The sequence below is a fragment of the Neofelis nebulosa genome, chromosome 14, assembly GCF_028018385.1.
Source record: "Neofelis nebulosa isolate mNeoNeb1 chromosome 14, mNeoNeb1.pri, whole genome shotgun sequence".
Taxonomy (NCBI): Eukaryota; Metazoa; Chordata; class Mammalia; order Carnivora; family Felidae; genus Neofelis; species Neofelis nebulosa.
Genome location: NC_080795.1, coordinates 29,877,834 through 29,892,510, shown reverse-complemented (window position 1 = coordinate 29,892,510; position 14,677 = coordinate 29,877,834). Strand labels below are relative to the sequence as shown.

At 38.6% G+C, this 14,677-nt stretch overlaps 1 long non-coding RNA gene across 1 annotated transcript in view; it reads right to left on the bottom strand.

Annotated features, from left to right (window-relative positions):
• Nucleotides 1–14,677, bottom strand: part of LOC131495139 (uncharacterized) — a 318,187-nt gene that overhangs the window by 293,843 nt on the left and 9,667 nt on the right. The window lies entirely within an intron of this gene.

Here is a 14,677-nt window from a genome sequence, read left to right as displayed (position 1 = left end):
GTGAGAGTATGTGCGGTGGCTTAAAAATGGCCACAGATTCTCGGCAGCCTTGGCACCGTCAAGAGGTGGAATCTACTTCCACACTCCCTGAATCTGGGCTAGGCTCGTGACTCTGCTGCGACCAGTACAATGCAATGGAAGTGACATTGAGTGAGTGCTGAGTCTGGTCTTAGGAAGCCATACGGCCTCCATCTTGCCTTCTTGGGATCCTACAGCCCAGGCTGACCTGTTGGAGAAAGAGAGACCACCTGGAGCCAAGACAAAGCATTCTAGAGGATCCTCTCTAGACCAAATAGCTCCCAGCTGACCAGCTCACAAACTGAATCCACATGAGTGACCCTAAACAATACTGGCAGAACAGCCTAGGCGACACCCAGAACTGGGAGTAAATAAAATGACTTTTGCTACAGTAGGTAACTGTAGATAATAATACAGTATGCATTACTAACTCTTCGTGTTGCTATAGGGATCAAAAACCATGACTGTAACACGCCTAGTCCAGGGCCTGGTATACACCGTGTGCTCAATAAATGTTACACGTGTTATTATTTTTCAACAAACGGTGCATTTCAGAAGTTGTAGAGAGTTAAAAGTTAAATGGATTTTATACGACCAACTTAATTAACTTATTTTAGACCAACTCAGCTTATAATTTAGGTGTAATACTTAATAAACCATGGTTGGAAATAAAAGTTTACATCGAAATCTTAAGTTGCCTGAAGATAATTACATTCATTATAGAAAAGCAATGAATTAAATATTAGAAGGAATGGTTTGCAATCCAGTCCTTCACTGCAAATAACTCAGTGGAGTCAAGCAATATTTGCTACTGCTTTCAAAGCTTCTGAAGGGAAAATATTCCAAGATTTCCCTTTGTGACTTTTTCCTCCAATAGGCATGAGTACTCCTTTGTGTCTCAACAAATTCCACTAAAAACCGTTATCATCTGCTTGCATGCTCAACTGAACTGCAGAGCATATTGCCACATTCCTATTACTACTGTGCAAACACTTGAGGTGCTTTCTATGTTAATGTCATCAAGACTGGTAAAAACGCTGATAGGCAATCTTTTGCGGTGAGTCCTATCTCGATAAATAAACTTATCTCACGAAGAGTTACTCTCACAACCACCCTGTGATGTTAGGCAAATATTTCCCATCTTGTTTCTTTGTTTGCTTATTCTTTTACCTTATTTTATACATGAGAAAATTGACATCCGAGGAAATTGAATACTTTTGCTAAAATAAGAGAGATAGTACAAGGTAGAGTCAGTATTCTAATCCCTCTTACTCGGCAAGTGACTATAAATTCAGGGCTCTGTTTACTAATTCCACTAATGATGACGACATTGAAAGCAGAGCTTCACCAAGGGGACAATACGCCCTTCCTGCAAAAATGGGTTCTTGGGTGTAAATTCTTTTTTTTGTTTGTTCGTTTTTAGATATTACAATGGTTTATGGCCCTCTGAAGAGCCACAGAACATAAACAAATGTAAAGAATATCTGTGGTATTAACATTTCATAGGGGGTAAGGGCAATTAGGGGAAAAAAAAGTCCAAAATGTTTCCTTAGGGGGTGATAATGAAAAGAAGATTGAGAAACACTGATGTAACTTTTTTTCCCTTTTTTTCCCTGAGCTTTACTAAGGTATAACTGGAAGATATTTAAAGAGTACAATATGATGCTTTGATCTACACAAACATTGTGAAAAGATTATCTTCACCGGATAAATTCACGCATCTATCATCTATTTACCTTCTTTACTTTTTTTTGGTGAGAACATAACTGTTCTGTCTTAGCAAATCTCAATTATACAATCTAAATACAATTATACAATACTAACAACTGTAGTCACCCTGTTGTATATTAGATTCTCAGACCGTATTCGTCTTATAACTGAAAGTCTGTACACCTTCTACCAAACTCTCTCTACTTCCCTGACTCTGGCCCCTGACAACTACTTTTTCACTCTCTGTTTCTATGAGTTAAGCTTTTCTCTTTCTTTTTTCCTCCATTCCTTCCTTCCTTCCTTCGTTCCTTCCTTCCCTTTCTTTTCCCTCTTTCTCTCTCTTTCTTTCTGTTCCACATATAAATGATATCAAGCAGTGTTTGTTTTTCTCTGTCTGACTTATTTTGCTTAGTATTATGGCCTCCAGGTCTATCCATGTTGTCAAAAATGAAAGGATTTCCTTCTTTTTAAGGCTAATTTATATATATAATATTCTTCTCTATATAACATTCTCTTTCTGATATAATTACACTTACATATTAATATGTTATTGTATACATCAATACATATTTTGTATATATCACATTTCCTTTATCCATTCATCTAATGACCGACAATTAAGTTGTTTCCACATCTTGGTTATTGTGAATAATGCTGCAAAAAACATGAGGGTAGAGATATCTCTAGAGATAATGGTATATTTCCTTTGTTTATCAGAAGTGGGATTGCTGGATCATGTGGTAGTTCTATTATTATTTTTTCAGGAAACTTTTTAGTGTTTTTCATAGGGGCTATGTCAATTTATATTTCCACCAACAGTGCCCAAGGGTTTCCTTTTCTCTATATCTTTGCCAACATGCGTTATCCCATCTTTTTGATAACTGCCATGCTAACAGGTGGTGATAGCTCATTAAGATTTTGATTTGCATTTCTCTGATAATTAGTGATGTCAAACACCTTTTCGTGTATTTATTGGCCATTTGTATGTCTTCTTTGGAAAAATGTCTATTCAGGTTCTTTGCTCATTTTCAATTGAGTTATTTTTTGCAACTGAGTTGTAGGAGTTCTTTGTAGATTATAGATACTAACCCCTTATTGAAAGAGAGTTTGCAAATATTTTCTCCCATTCTATAGGTTGCCTTTTAACTTTATTGATAGTTTCTTTTGCTAGAAAGAGGCTTTTTTGTTTGATATAGTCCCACTTGTTTATTTTTAATTTAACCCATTTTTAATCCATTTAAGTCTTCAAGCCATTTTGAGTTAATTTTTGTGTATTGTTTAAGATAGTGGTCCAGTTTCATTCTTTTGCATGTGGTTGTTCAGTTTTCCCAGCACTATTTATTGAAAATACTACCCTTTAACCACTGTATATTCCTGGATACTTTGTAATAAATTAATTGACCATGTATGCATGGATTTATTTCTGGGCTCTCTATCCTGTTCCATTGATCTATGTATCTGTTTTTATGAAAATACTTCATGTTTTAATTATGGTAGTTTTGGAATATAATTTGAAATGAGAAAGTACAATGCTTCTAGCTTGTTCTTTCTCAAACTTGCTTTGACAATTTAGGGTTTTTGTGGTTCCATGCAATTTTAGAATTCTTTTTTCTATTTCTGTGGAAAATGCCAATGGAATTTTTATAGTGATTACATTGAGTCCGTAGATTGTACTGGATAGTTTGTACATTTTATTAATTCTTTCAATCCATGAACATGAAATATCTTTTCATTTATTTGTGTCTTCTTCAATTTCTTTCATCAACATCTTATATATTCCAGTGTATAGATCTTTCACCTTCTTGGTTAAATTTATTCCTGAGTATTTTATTATTGTTGATACAATTGTAAATGGCATTGTTTTCTTATTTCTCTTTCTGATCATTATCTGTTAGTGAATAGTAATGCAACAGATCTTTGTATATTGATTTTATAGTCTACAACTTCACTGAATTTATTAGTTCTAACAGTTACTTGCTGGAGTCTTTAGGGTTTTTTATATATAATATGTCATCTGCAAACAGAGATAATATACTTCTTCCTTTCCAATTTGGATGCCTTTTCTTTCTTTCTTTTTTTTTTATTTTTTTTTTTAACGTTTATTTATTTTTGAGAGAGAGACAGAGCGTGAGGGGGGTCGGGGCAGAGAGAGAGGGAGACACAGAATCTGAAGCAGGCTCCACGCTCCAAGCTGTCAGCACAGAGCCTGACGCGGGGCTCGAACTCATGAACCATGAGATAATGACCTGAGCTGAAGTCGGACGCTTAACCGACTAAGCCACCCAGGTGCCCCATGGATGCCTTTCAGTTCTTTATTTCGTCTGATGGCTCTGCTAGGACTTTTCCTACTATGTTGAACAAAAGTGGTAAGAGTGGGCATCCTTTCAATATCCCTACTAGTAATCAGTCTGTTCTGATCTTCTATTTCTTCACAATTTAGTCTTGGTAGGTTGTGTGTTTCTAAGAATCTATCCATTTTTTTCTAGTTTGTCCAATTTGTGGGCATATAATTATATATCATAGCTTCTTATGATTCTTTGTATTTGCTTGGTATCAATTATAATGTCTCTTCTTTTATATATAATTTTCTCCTGTTTTCTTGATAAATTTAGATAAAGGTTTTCTGTTTTATCTTTTTAAAAAAACAACTCTTAGTTTAATTGGTCTTTCTATTGTCTCTTTTGCCTCTGTCATTTATTTACTCTCTGATCTTTGTTATTTCCTTCCTTGTACTAAATGTGGGATTATTTTGTTTTTCTTTTTCCTGCTTTTTGAGGTGTATGGTTAGGTTATTTACTTGAGATCTTTCTTTTTCCTTAATGTAGGCATTTATTACTATAAATGTTCTTCTTGGAACCGCTTCTGCCGCATCCCATAAATTTTGGTATACTGTCCCTTTGTTTTCGTTTCTCCTAAGTGTAACTTTTTTTTCTTTTTAATGTTTATTTATATTTGAGAGAGAGAGAGAGAGAGAGAGTGAGAGAGAGAGAGAGAGAAAGGGAGACAGAAACAGAGTGCAAGTATGAGAGGGGCAGAGAAAGAGGGAGACAGAATCTGAAGCAGGCTGCAGGTTCCGAGCTGTCAGCACAGAGCCCAACGTAGGGCTCAAACTCACGAGCCTTGAGATCATGACCTGAGCCAAAGTCAAACACTTAAGCGACTGAGCCACCCAGGTGCCCCTCTCCTAAGATATTTTGTTTTAATTTATTTTTGATTTCTTCTTTGATCCATTGGTTGCTCAGGAGCATGTTGTTTACTTTCAACATATTTGTTGTTCTTATTGTGATTGATTTCTAGTTTCGTACCATTGTGGTTGGAAAGAGGCTTGATAATATCTAAATCTTCGTAAATTTATTAAGACTTGTTTAATGGCCTAATATATGATGTGTCCTGGAGAATGTTCCATTTGCACATGACAGGAATGTATATTCTGCTGTTATTGGATGGAATATTCTGGAAATGTCTGCTAAACTATATGTTGGATCAGATGGACTTAAGTCCAGTGTTTCCTTATTGATTTTACGTCTGGATGATATATCCATTGAAGGTGCTTTATTCTTGTGCTTTCAAGATTTGACTTACTTTCTTACTGGCTCAACTATAGATTTAAAATGATTTATTTTGTTGTTTATCCAGCATATATAGATGATGTAGATAAAAATCTGGAAGGCTTTCAAGATATCTAGCCAATTACACCACCAGTAACTAAGTTCAAAATAGTGATTTTGGATGGCTTATGTTACCAAGAGTAAAGACTAGTAACAGGAATTTAGAACTTGGGACTACAGACAGAATAAGTGGTGTGGGCCCTAGTCTTCAGCTAAAGCAGCAGAAGCTGACCTACTTCTGTACTCCTATTTGCTTCATGCTTCTCCCAATTTGCTGAAGTTTTCCTCTAATCTAGTTCATAACCCAACACTGTAGCCATCTTGGCCATCATATTCTTTCACTTACCCTATGGCTTTTTGAAATAAAATTATAAGGTTTTAAGTTATGCATGGACTGGGTCCACAAATGCCATAAACTTTATATGTGTGAGATATGTAATATGACATATGGTATATGTAAGTGCACACACCATTGGGATGGCAGTATTATGTAAGCCGGTGGAAAATATGCTAGGTGGGTTTTACACAGCACTTGTTCTATTTCCAGAATGAAGGGGGCATATTCTTATGGTAATAGACTCTTGTAAATATATATAGCTGGATTCTCTCCCAGTCCTCATCCCCATTCAACTCTTCAAATTATGCTATAACTACTGCCCACTGCCTATGAGATCCACCCTGAGACTTGGGAGTACTGAGGGCCACCTAATCCCGTCATAGGTCCACTTTTACCACAGACATAACTAAAGTGTTATGGTTTATTCTAGAAGTTGAGCAACATTTTCACAGAATCCATACTCTCAGACCTCTGTTCAAAAAGAAAGGATAAATTGAACATAGATAAATTTCAGAGGAATGTACAATGCTGTCGCCAAGAACTGGTCCAGTGAGCCCTTATCCCTAGGATCTACCTATCTCTCTCCAGAAAGGATCCTGGTCTGAACCAGGGCCATACTCTTCCCAAGATCCAAGTGGGTGGGCTCCATGTTAATTGTGTCACAGGGGTGAGACCAAGGATGCATAGGGTGCAGAAACCTACTGGTTATACTTTGCTTATGTCGTCTGGCTAAAAATAAATCTAAAAAGGTAGATGACATGCATTTTAAAGAGATGTTTAGATTGACCATGGGAGGAAAAATTTTCCCAGATGGGGACAAAATGTTATGGGAGAAGTGGTTTATGATTATGTTTATTGCTTCTTAATTCACTTCTAGATGCTAGTCAGAAATTGTGCTTCAGTGGGGTGCCCATGTGGCTCAGTTGGTTAAGCATCTGACCTCAGCTCAGGTCATGATCTCACAGTTCATGAGTCTGAGCCCCGCATCAGGCTCTGTGCTGACAGCTCAGAGCCTGGAGCCTGCTTTGGATTCTGTGTCTCCCTCTTTCTCTGCCCCTTCCCCACTCACACTCTGCCTCATTCTCAAAAATAAAAAATAGACATTTAAAAGCAAAATGGAATTGTCCTTCAGTAACTAATAAACTTTTGAGAGCTCCTGGAATAGATCAGCTGGTAAAGTATGAAAACACAATTTGAAATATAATTGGTGAATGCTGATAGGAAATTTTTTAGATAGGAGTATAATTATTAAGACTCCTTTGGGGGCGCCTGGGTGGCTCAGTCGGTAAGCGTCCGACTTCAGCTCAGGTCATGATCTCGCAGTCCCTGAGTTTGAGCCCCGCGTCGGGCTCTGGGCTGATGGCTCGGAGCCTGTAGCCTGCTTCCGATTCTGTCTCCCTCTCTCTCTGCCCCTCCCCTGTTCATGCTCTGTCTCTCTCTGTCTCAAAAATAAATAAACGCTAAAAAAATTAAAAAAAAAAAAGACTCCTTTGGCTGTAAGCAAAAGAAACCCATGTAGTAAACCTAAAAGAGAAAAAAGTAATTTGTGATAAGGACATAGCCTTGTATTTCTTCAGAACCAATATCTTTAACTGATACTGTAGTATATATTTACTTATTTGTTTATTATGTCTCCCCCACAAAAATCTCATTCTAGGAAGACATTAACATTGTCCACTTTTAATTTTTTTTTTTTTTTTTTTTTTGGAGAGAGGAGTGGGGGAGGAGCAGAGGGAGGGAGAGAATCTCAGGCAGACTCCACGCCCAGCCCTGAGACTGATGTGGGGCTCGATCCCACCACCCTGAGATTATGACCTGGGCCAAAATCAAGAGTTGGATGCTTAACCAACTGAGCCACCCAGGCACCCCATGTCTGCTTTAATTTTATTTATTTATTTATTTATTTATTTATTTATTTATTTATTTATTTTAGAGCGAGCATGGGAGGGACAGAGGAAGAGGGAGAGAGAGAATCTTAAGGTCCATGCCCATCAGAGGGTGATGCAGGGCTTCATCTCATGACCCTGAGGTCATGATCTTAGCTGAAATCAAGAGTCAGACGCTAACCAATTGAGCCACCCAGGCGCTCCACTGTCCACTTTTTTCATGACTATTCCAAATACCCAGAAAATGGCACCTAGTATATATAATAATGCTCATTATAAAACCAAAGAATAAAAATTTTATCCCCTATTCCTCAAAGGGGGGAGTATAGCTAGCCTACAAGATAGACTAGAATCTAGTCAAGAATATGCACCTACACATAGGTATTATTTAGTTAATGAAAAATATTTACTAAAGCAACATAATTTTAATTTCTAGAAATTTATTCTCTCCAATTATTTTGTCTATAATCCATTTCTCACCTTTACTTTTGCTAAAGGTTCCAGGAACAGGAATCTAAAGTCCTATAGAGATCCCATTAGACCTGGCTAAATATCCCAAGGAAGTCGCCTAAGGAAGCACTGTTTTTGCTCAGCACAGAAGTCTGTAAAATCCTTGGATTCATATTTTAACATAGGTAATTCAGGGAAGACAATGTTAAATAGCGGCAATTTAGTGAAATACTGAAATTATTTCCTAATATACTTTTGTAAAATTTCTCACATCTTTATGTGTTGTCTCACATAAGACAATGGGTCTAAAACAGGACTGTCATCAGCAAACCTACATATGGTTATCCTATGTCTGACCCACGTGCAATCGGAAAATGGACTTTTTGTCTCAGTCCTACATTATGGCCCCTTATAAAAGTTTCAGGGTATGGTGAAGTAAAACATCAAATAAAATGAAATTTGACATTTGGCAACAAACATAAATATGGGCAGGACTAAAGTTTTTCTTTAGGTTACTATCAAATTTAAGTTATTTTACTATTACAGAAGTTAGGGAAATACACAGAAAACTGATTTTTAGAATAAAATCTCAGGGTCTCAATTCATTATTCCTAATTTGTACAAAACATCTGTAATATCCTGTAAATATCTATTTATTTCTTTATTTTTGTCCTACCCAGAAAATTTTTATCCATTCTTTGGTAATATCCACTCCTACCTTTCTTTGGAGAGTTTGATCTTAACCTTGTCATGTATACAACTGCTATCACAATGCCTGCCACTGCTAAAATGTGGAGGACATAGGACTCCAGCCTAGCCAATCAGAGCACTTCTTAGCAGTGGCCACAGTAATTGGTCCAGAGGGGGAACATATGAGCCAAATTGGCCAGAGTCTGTCCCTGGGATTTTTTTTTTTTTAATGCTTATTTATTTATTTTTGAGAGAAAGGGAGAGAGAGAGAGAGTAAGCGAGCAAGCATGGGCAGGGGAGGAGCAAAGGGAGAGGTAGAGAGAATCCCAAGCAGGCTCCACACTCAGCCCAGAGCCTGACATGGGATTTGACCCCACGACCATGAGATCATGACCTGAGCTGAAATCAAGAGTCAAATGTTTAACTGACTGAACCACCCAGATGCCGCTTACCCTGGGATTTTTACATAGCAAAATGGATAAACACATATTCTCACTTTCCCCTGGAGTCACTAAACTTGGAGACTGTAAGCCTGGAGTTGGCTAACTTCCCACCCCCACCATGTGGGAAGCTATTGCTCTTCAATGTGAAAGACCAAAGTTAACAAGCAGATAAAACAAAGACAACAGATAACCATGTAGGCATTCTGTGTCTAGGTCCCATATCTGAAGTTCCCCAGAGTTGTCTGATCCCTGTAGATGTTCCTAGGCATCACAGAACAGCCCCCTGAGTGACTTCATTAAAACAACATGTTGCTTAAGCTCTCTTAAATTGAAATTTATGTCATTTGCAAACATACGAATATTAACTGTAGCAGAGATAGCGAACTGTCATCACCAACATGTATGCTTTCCCTTGCACAGCAGTTGTCACCAGCAAACTGTCACCCAGTCAGGAACCATACTTCCCAAACTCGAGACATTTAGGTTGGGCCACGTGAGCTGTACTAATGAATAGAAATGAGTGGAAGTGATGTGTATTACTACTAGATGATGGCTGTTAAAAAGTGGTTACATCTTTTTCACCCTTTTTTTTCCTCCCATTAGTGGTTGCAGATAGCAAAGTGTTAGGGATGGTGAATCTAGAAGATACAACAAGCCAAAAACTCTGAATCACTAGTTGGAGGAGAGTTGCCCACTGACCTCTTTGGGACTTTATACTGAGAGAGAAACTTCTATCATACCTATTTGAACAATTATATATTTCAAGGATTGTATGTTATAGAAGCTACTGATTTTGTAAGTAATATACTATTCTAATCTCTAATCTTAATTTTTTCATGGCTATTGAAGTTTTCTTTGAGCCTCATAGTGAACATGAAAGATAGTGTAGAAAAGATAATGTATAAATGTTACCCCTTTAACCAAACGTGGAAATCTGAGAAGAATTTATTGTGTGATAAAGGAATGGCATTCTAGCAGAAGAGAAGTACATGTACAAAACATGGCGGCAAGTTAAAAGCATAGAATATTTGGAGAAAAGCAAGTCACCTACTTTTCCTGAGGAAAACAGAAGGGCAATGGGAGATCAGTTGAAGTAGCAGGTGGGAATCTCTGGGTTCCCATGACCACAATCATTATATCACCTTCAAGGACAGAAAGGGCAAGAAATTCCTTAGAGAGACTTTTGCTAGGATCCATGGCATGTGTATCAGGAGACGAAAATGCTAATACACTGCACGTGATTAACAGAGTTGAGAACTAGGCTAGTTCCAGAGGCACTAAGTTCCAAATTGAACTTGAACTTGAGGGTATCCGATGGCTTTTGCAGTAGCTTCGAATGATACTGCCTAATAAGAACTTTTGCATGGTATGATGACAAACTAATGTAAATGAATCCTCACTCTTAGGGTGTAGGCATAGAAAACAGGGAGAGCAAATCACTTAAGCTGTGACTACAAACAAAATAGTGCAAAAACATTGTTAAAATTCTCCAGTAGGTTTATGGAACGACCCAGTTATGAAAATATCAAGACCGTCTCTCTCTGTCTGAAAAATAAATAAACGTTAAAAAAAAAATTAAAAAAAAAAAAAAGAAAATATCAAGACCTAAGTCCAATTTATAACTGGAAAGTAAGACATTAGCCCAAGTTTCTTGTTTTATCTTTATTTGTCCTGCTAAATCTCCATTACCAGTGGTGATCTGGGTGCACTATTCCCAAGCCACCTTAGAAACAAAAGCACTCGACCTTTTACGCCACGCTAACAAGTTAGTATTTTATCTTGAATGGGCAAGCTACTCCTACCACCAGTTAACAACCATAATATCAGCTCCCAGGAAATTTAACAATTGCATTTTTTAGTGCAGGCTTATTTGACCTCCAGAAAAAAATCTTGGACTCTGACACAGAACAACTTTATACTAAGTTAAAGAAATAAGTAGGTAAGAGTAAATCAAATGAAACTACTGTTTTATAACACACAAAAGTAATATTTTAAAGTAGTCTATCTGTTGACAAGACATTGATACTTGGGAAATCCTGTGGATGAATTTGGCAGGCTTGAGTCCTTGATTTTGCAGTTACAAACCTTGCTGGCCAAAAAGTGGCCATGGAGGCAAAGGGATACTGTTAAGATAGTGCCAATAAGTGAGATAAAAATCAAATAGAAGGATTGTACATCGCAAGACAGAGTCATTGATTTATCAGTCCAGTATTTTATGTTATTTTCACAATAAAAATTTCTCAACCTGTTTTTCACAAGATATTATTTGGCATTTTACAACAAAAAGTTTCTGATCAACTGTACTGGGAAAATGTTGCTTAAATACAGTTGATCAAATTTCCTGCTGAGGGCAGGGAGCATTTCTAACCCAATGAAAGCTTTCCTGAATAAACATTAGTCTTTAATAATAATTTCATGCATACCACACCATCACCCCATTTTCCCACCATCTTCTCAGCCAGCAAGAACTTCCTTGTTTGACAATATGCCACACTATGTGCTCTTGTCAATTTCCTGTAACCCCTAAACCCATCATTTGGCTCTACCCGGAGCAAATTGGACCTGTGTCTCCTTGCCCTGGAATAGATCTTCCCTTCTGTTACGTGCTAGCAAAACAATCTTCTGGGAACCTGCCTGGCATCTATCTATTCCACTTTCTCTGAGGCTGCCTTTCTACAAAGGAGTGGTACAGATTTACAGGACCTTCTTATCCCGGAAACTGTGCTTTTAAAACCCACTCTTGTCTTACTGGATTTTAGCAGGAGGCATTCCACTCACTATCCATTAGTCTCAGAAAATGCACTGACTTCCAGATGAAAATAATACAATGCCATGAATTCCCACTCCTATTGTGAGTAATAACGGTATTTGTATGGGGAAATAGTCATTAGTCTTCTTGGGGAGTTATTGTAAAGCATCAGGAGCAGACCTGTATTCATATTCACTAAAAATAGTCTAGCACACTAATTGGGGGAAGAATAATTTTAAATGTTAGGTAGCACGCACAGCATCCACTGAAATTTGTTCTACCTTATTATCAAGTAAACTACATCTCTCAATCCTTTTAGGAGCACTTAGCAGTTCAGCCTGTTGAACTGCACTTAGATTTTGGCATCTCTTTAAATTGAATAAAACAATGTAGCCTGGACTTGGGTTATCTATAAGAGCAAACAATTGAAAACAATCCAGATGACTATTAACTGAGCCTTTTTAAAGTAATGTGTAATTATTAAAGAGAACAAGGAGCGCTACATGTGCTGACAAGGACCTATCTCCAAGATAGGTTGTTAAAGGAATAAAGCAAACTACGGAGATGCACACACAAAAATTATTCCTGCATTAACAAAGAATATTTCTAGAAAGATAAACAAGAAACAGTTTACCATGATTGCCTCTAAAAAGGAGACCTGAGTGGCTGGGCACAGCAGTGGCAGGCCGACTTATTGCTTACTATACAACCTTTTGAATTTTGTAATATGTGCATTGAATTTATTTACAGATTCGAAACGATTTATTAATTTAAAAGTATTGCATAGGCACTGGGATTAGACAGACTTGTGCTAGTGTTCTGACACAGTTACCAGATAAAATATAGGACACCCAGTTAAATTTGAAATTCAGATAAACAATGAATATAATAAACTGTAGGTCCTGATCCCACCGCTTATTTTGTTTGTGACCCTAGAACGTGAGTTAGGTGAGGGTCCTCTACGGCAGAAAGAAGGAGAGTCAAAGGAGCCAGGATGAGACCTCACGCTGAGCCTGTCTTGAAGTGGCGGTGGCGGGGTGGGGTGGGGGGGGTGGTCCAGAAGCAAGCTCAGCCTCAGAGTTGTCTTAATTTGTGGCAAGGGAGCTATGTTTTGTGTCCCATACCCAGGCCAGCAGCAGCGGTGGGGAAAGGAGGGGAACAGAAATTCTCAAGAACATCCAGCCCTGTGCACGTGTGGGTAGAATGCCTTCAGTCTGGCCATGAGAAACCACGGCTGTGGCTGCTGGAAGTACACCCAAGCTGGGAGAGTGAAAGGAAGCTATAAAAGCATGTCGAGAGGAACAAGAAGTAGGTCACGGGGAGTAATGGTGAGCAGGGCCACTCCTATTCCTGCCTCTAGTTCCTGAACCTCCATATTCCTCCCTTTGGGTATACCCAGCAGTGAGTAATGGCTTTTGTTCTATGGTACAAACCACATCCTGACGGATCGTACCCCGCTCTCAGCTTTGCCTTCAAGAGGTGGATACGGTAGGATCAGTGGATTCCATGGTCCCTTAAACTTTGTTATACCTCATTTACCATAAAGGGTGTCCCCTGACCCAAGGCGATATTTCTCAGACAAGGCACTCTGTGGGGACTTAGAGAGGGGTGTTAGCTGAGGCCCTACAGCGAAAAGAGAAACTTTAAATCTGGAATATGTGTCTGCCTGATCATGATGAATTTAGCCATAGCTCCAGCTGAGGAAGAGCTGGAGAAGTCCCTACTGTATTGGAGGGAGTTCTAACTACTTACGGCTGCACTTGGAGGGAGTTCTAACTACTTACGGCTGCACGTCAAATCACAGTTTAAACAACAATCAATTTTTTTTTTTTTTAATCTCTCATGGTTCCCCCAGGTCAGGAATTCCCCAGATCTCAGCAGGGCTGTTCTGTGTTCTCTAGAAGCAGACCCAAAGGCAAGAATTTTTGTGTAAGCACTTCGTTAAAGGAAGTGCTTGGGAGAGACTTGGGCGAGAGGGTGAGGGCAAGAGAGGAGGGGAAGCATGAACAGGAAGAGAAGGAAACCAACACAAGGTGTGATCCCAGGCAAAGTTCTGCAGAGGGCTGGCTCAGCTTGATCCACAGGGCAGCTCTGGAGTGTCACCTACATCTCAGAGTTGTCCTAACTAGACGCAAGGGACCTGAGCTTTCACACTCCCACACCTGTCAGTCATTGCTTGTTCTCCACCTTGGGGGCAGGGTACAGGGTGGGGGGGAAAGAAACTTCCAGGCATGCCTCGCTCTTTATTGGTACAGCTCCAGTGTCCACTTCAAACTGCTTTTAAACCTCTGTCCCTTGATTCTTAAAAAGGAAATAATATTTGTATCTACCTCATTGGTTTTAGGACTAAATGAAACCATGTGACGTTCTCACCTCAGTATCTGGCACTTCTGGAAGAGTAGTCCTGAAATTCATGATCTGGAGCCAGAAGTATCCATATGTTCTTGGTTCTGCTTATGTTTCCTCTATATGCTATACACCAAATATTTCATCACAGGCAGATAAACTATTAATTATCAAAGGCAAAGGTGAGCATTAGGAATTTCTGAAAGGATTTGGACACCATGACATTAAAGGAGTTTCAGGGAAGCCGGCAGCAGATTCCAGCATCTCACTACCCTCTAACCAAGAACTTGGCACTAGGTTCTTCTACATGAGCCTACGTACCGAGAGGCTTTGTGCTGGCTTATTCAGGTTTGTCCTGTGGTTGTAAGTAATATTGTGCTGTAAAAAATTAACATTTAAAGTTTACATATCTGTAGGGGTGCCTGGCTGGCTCAGTGGGT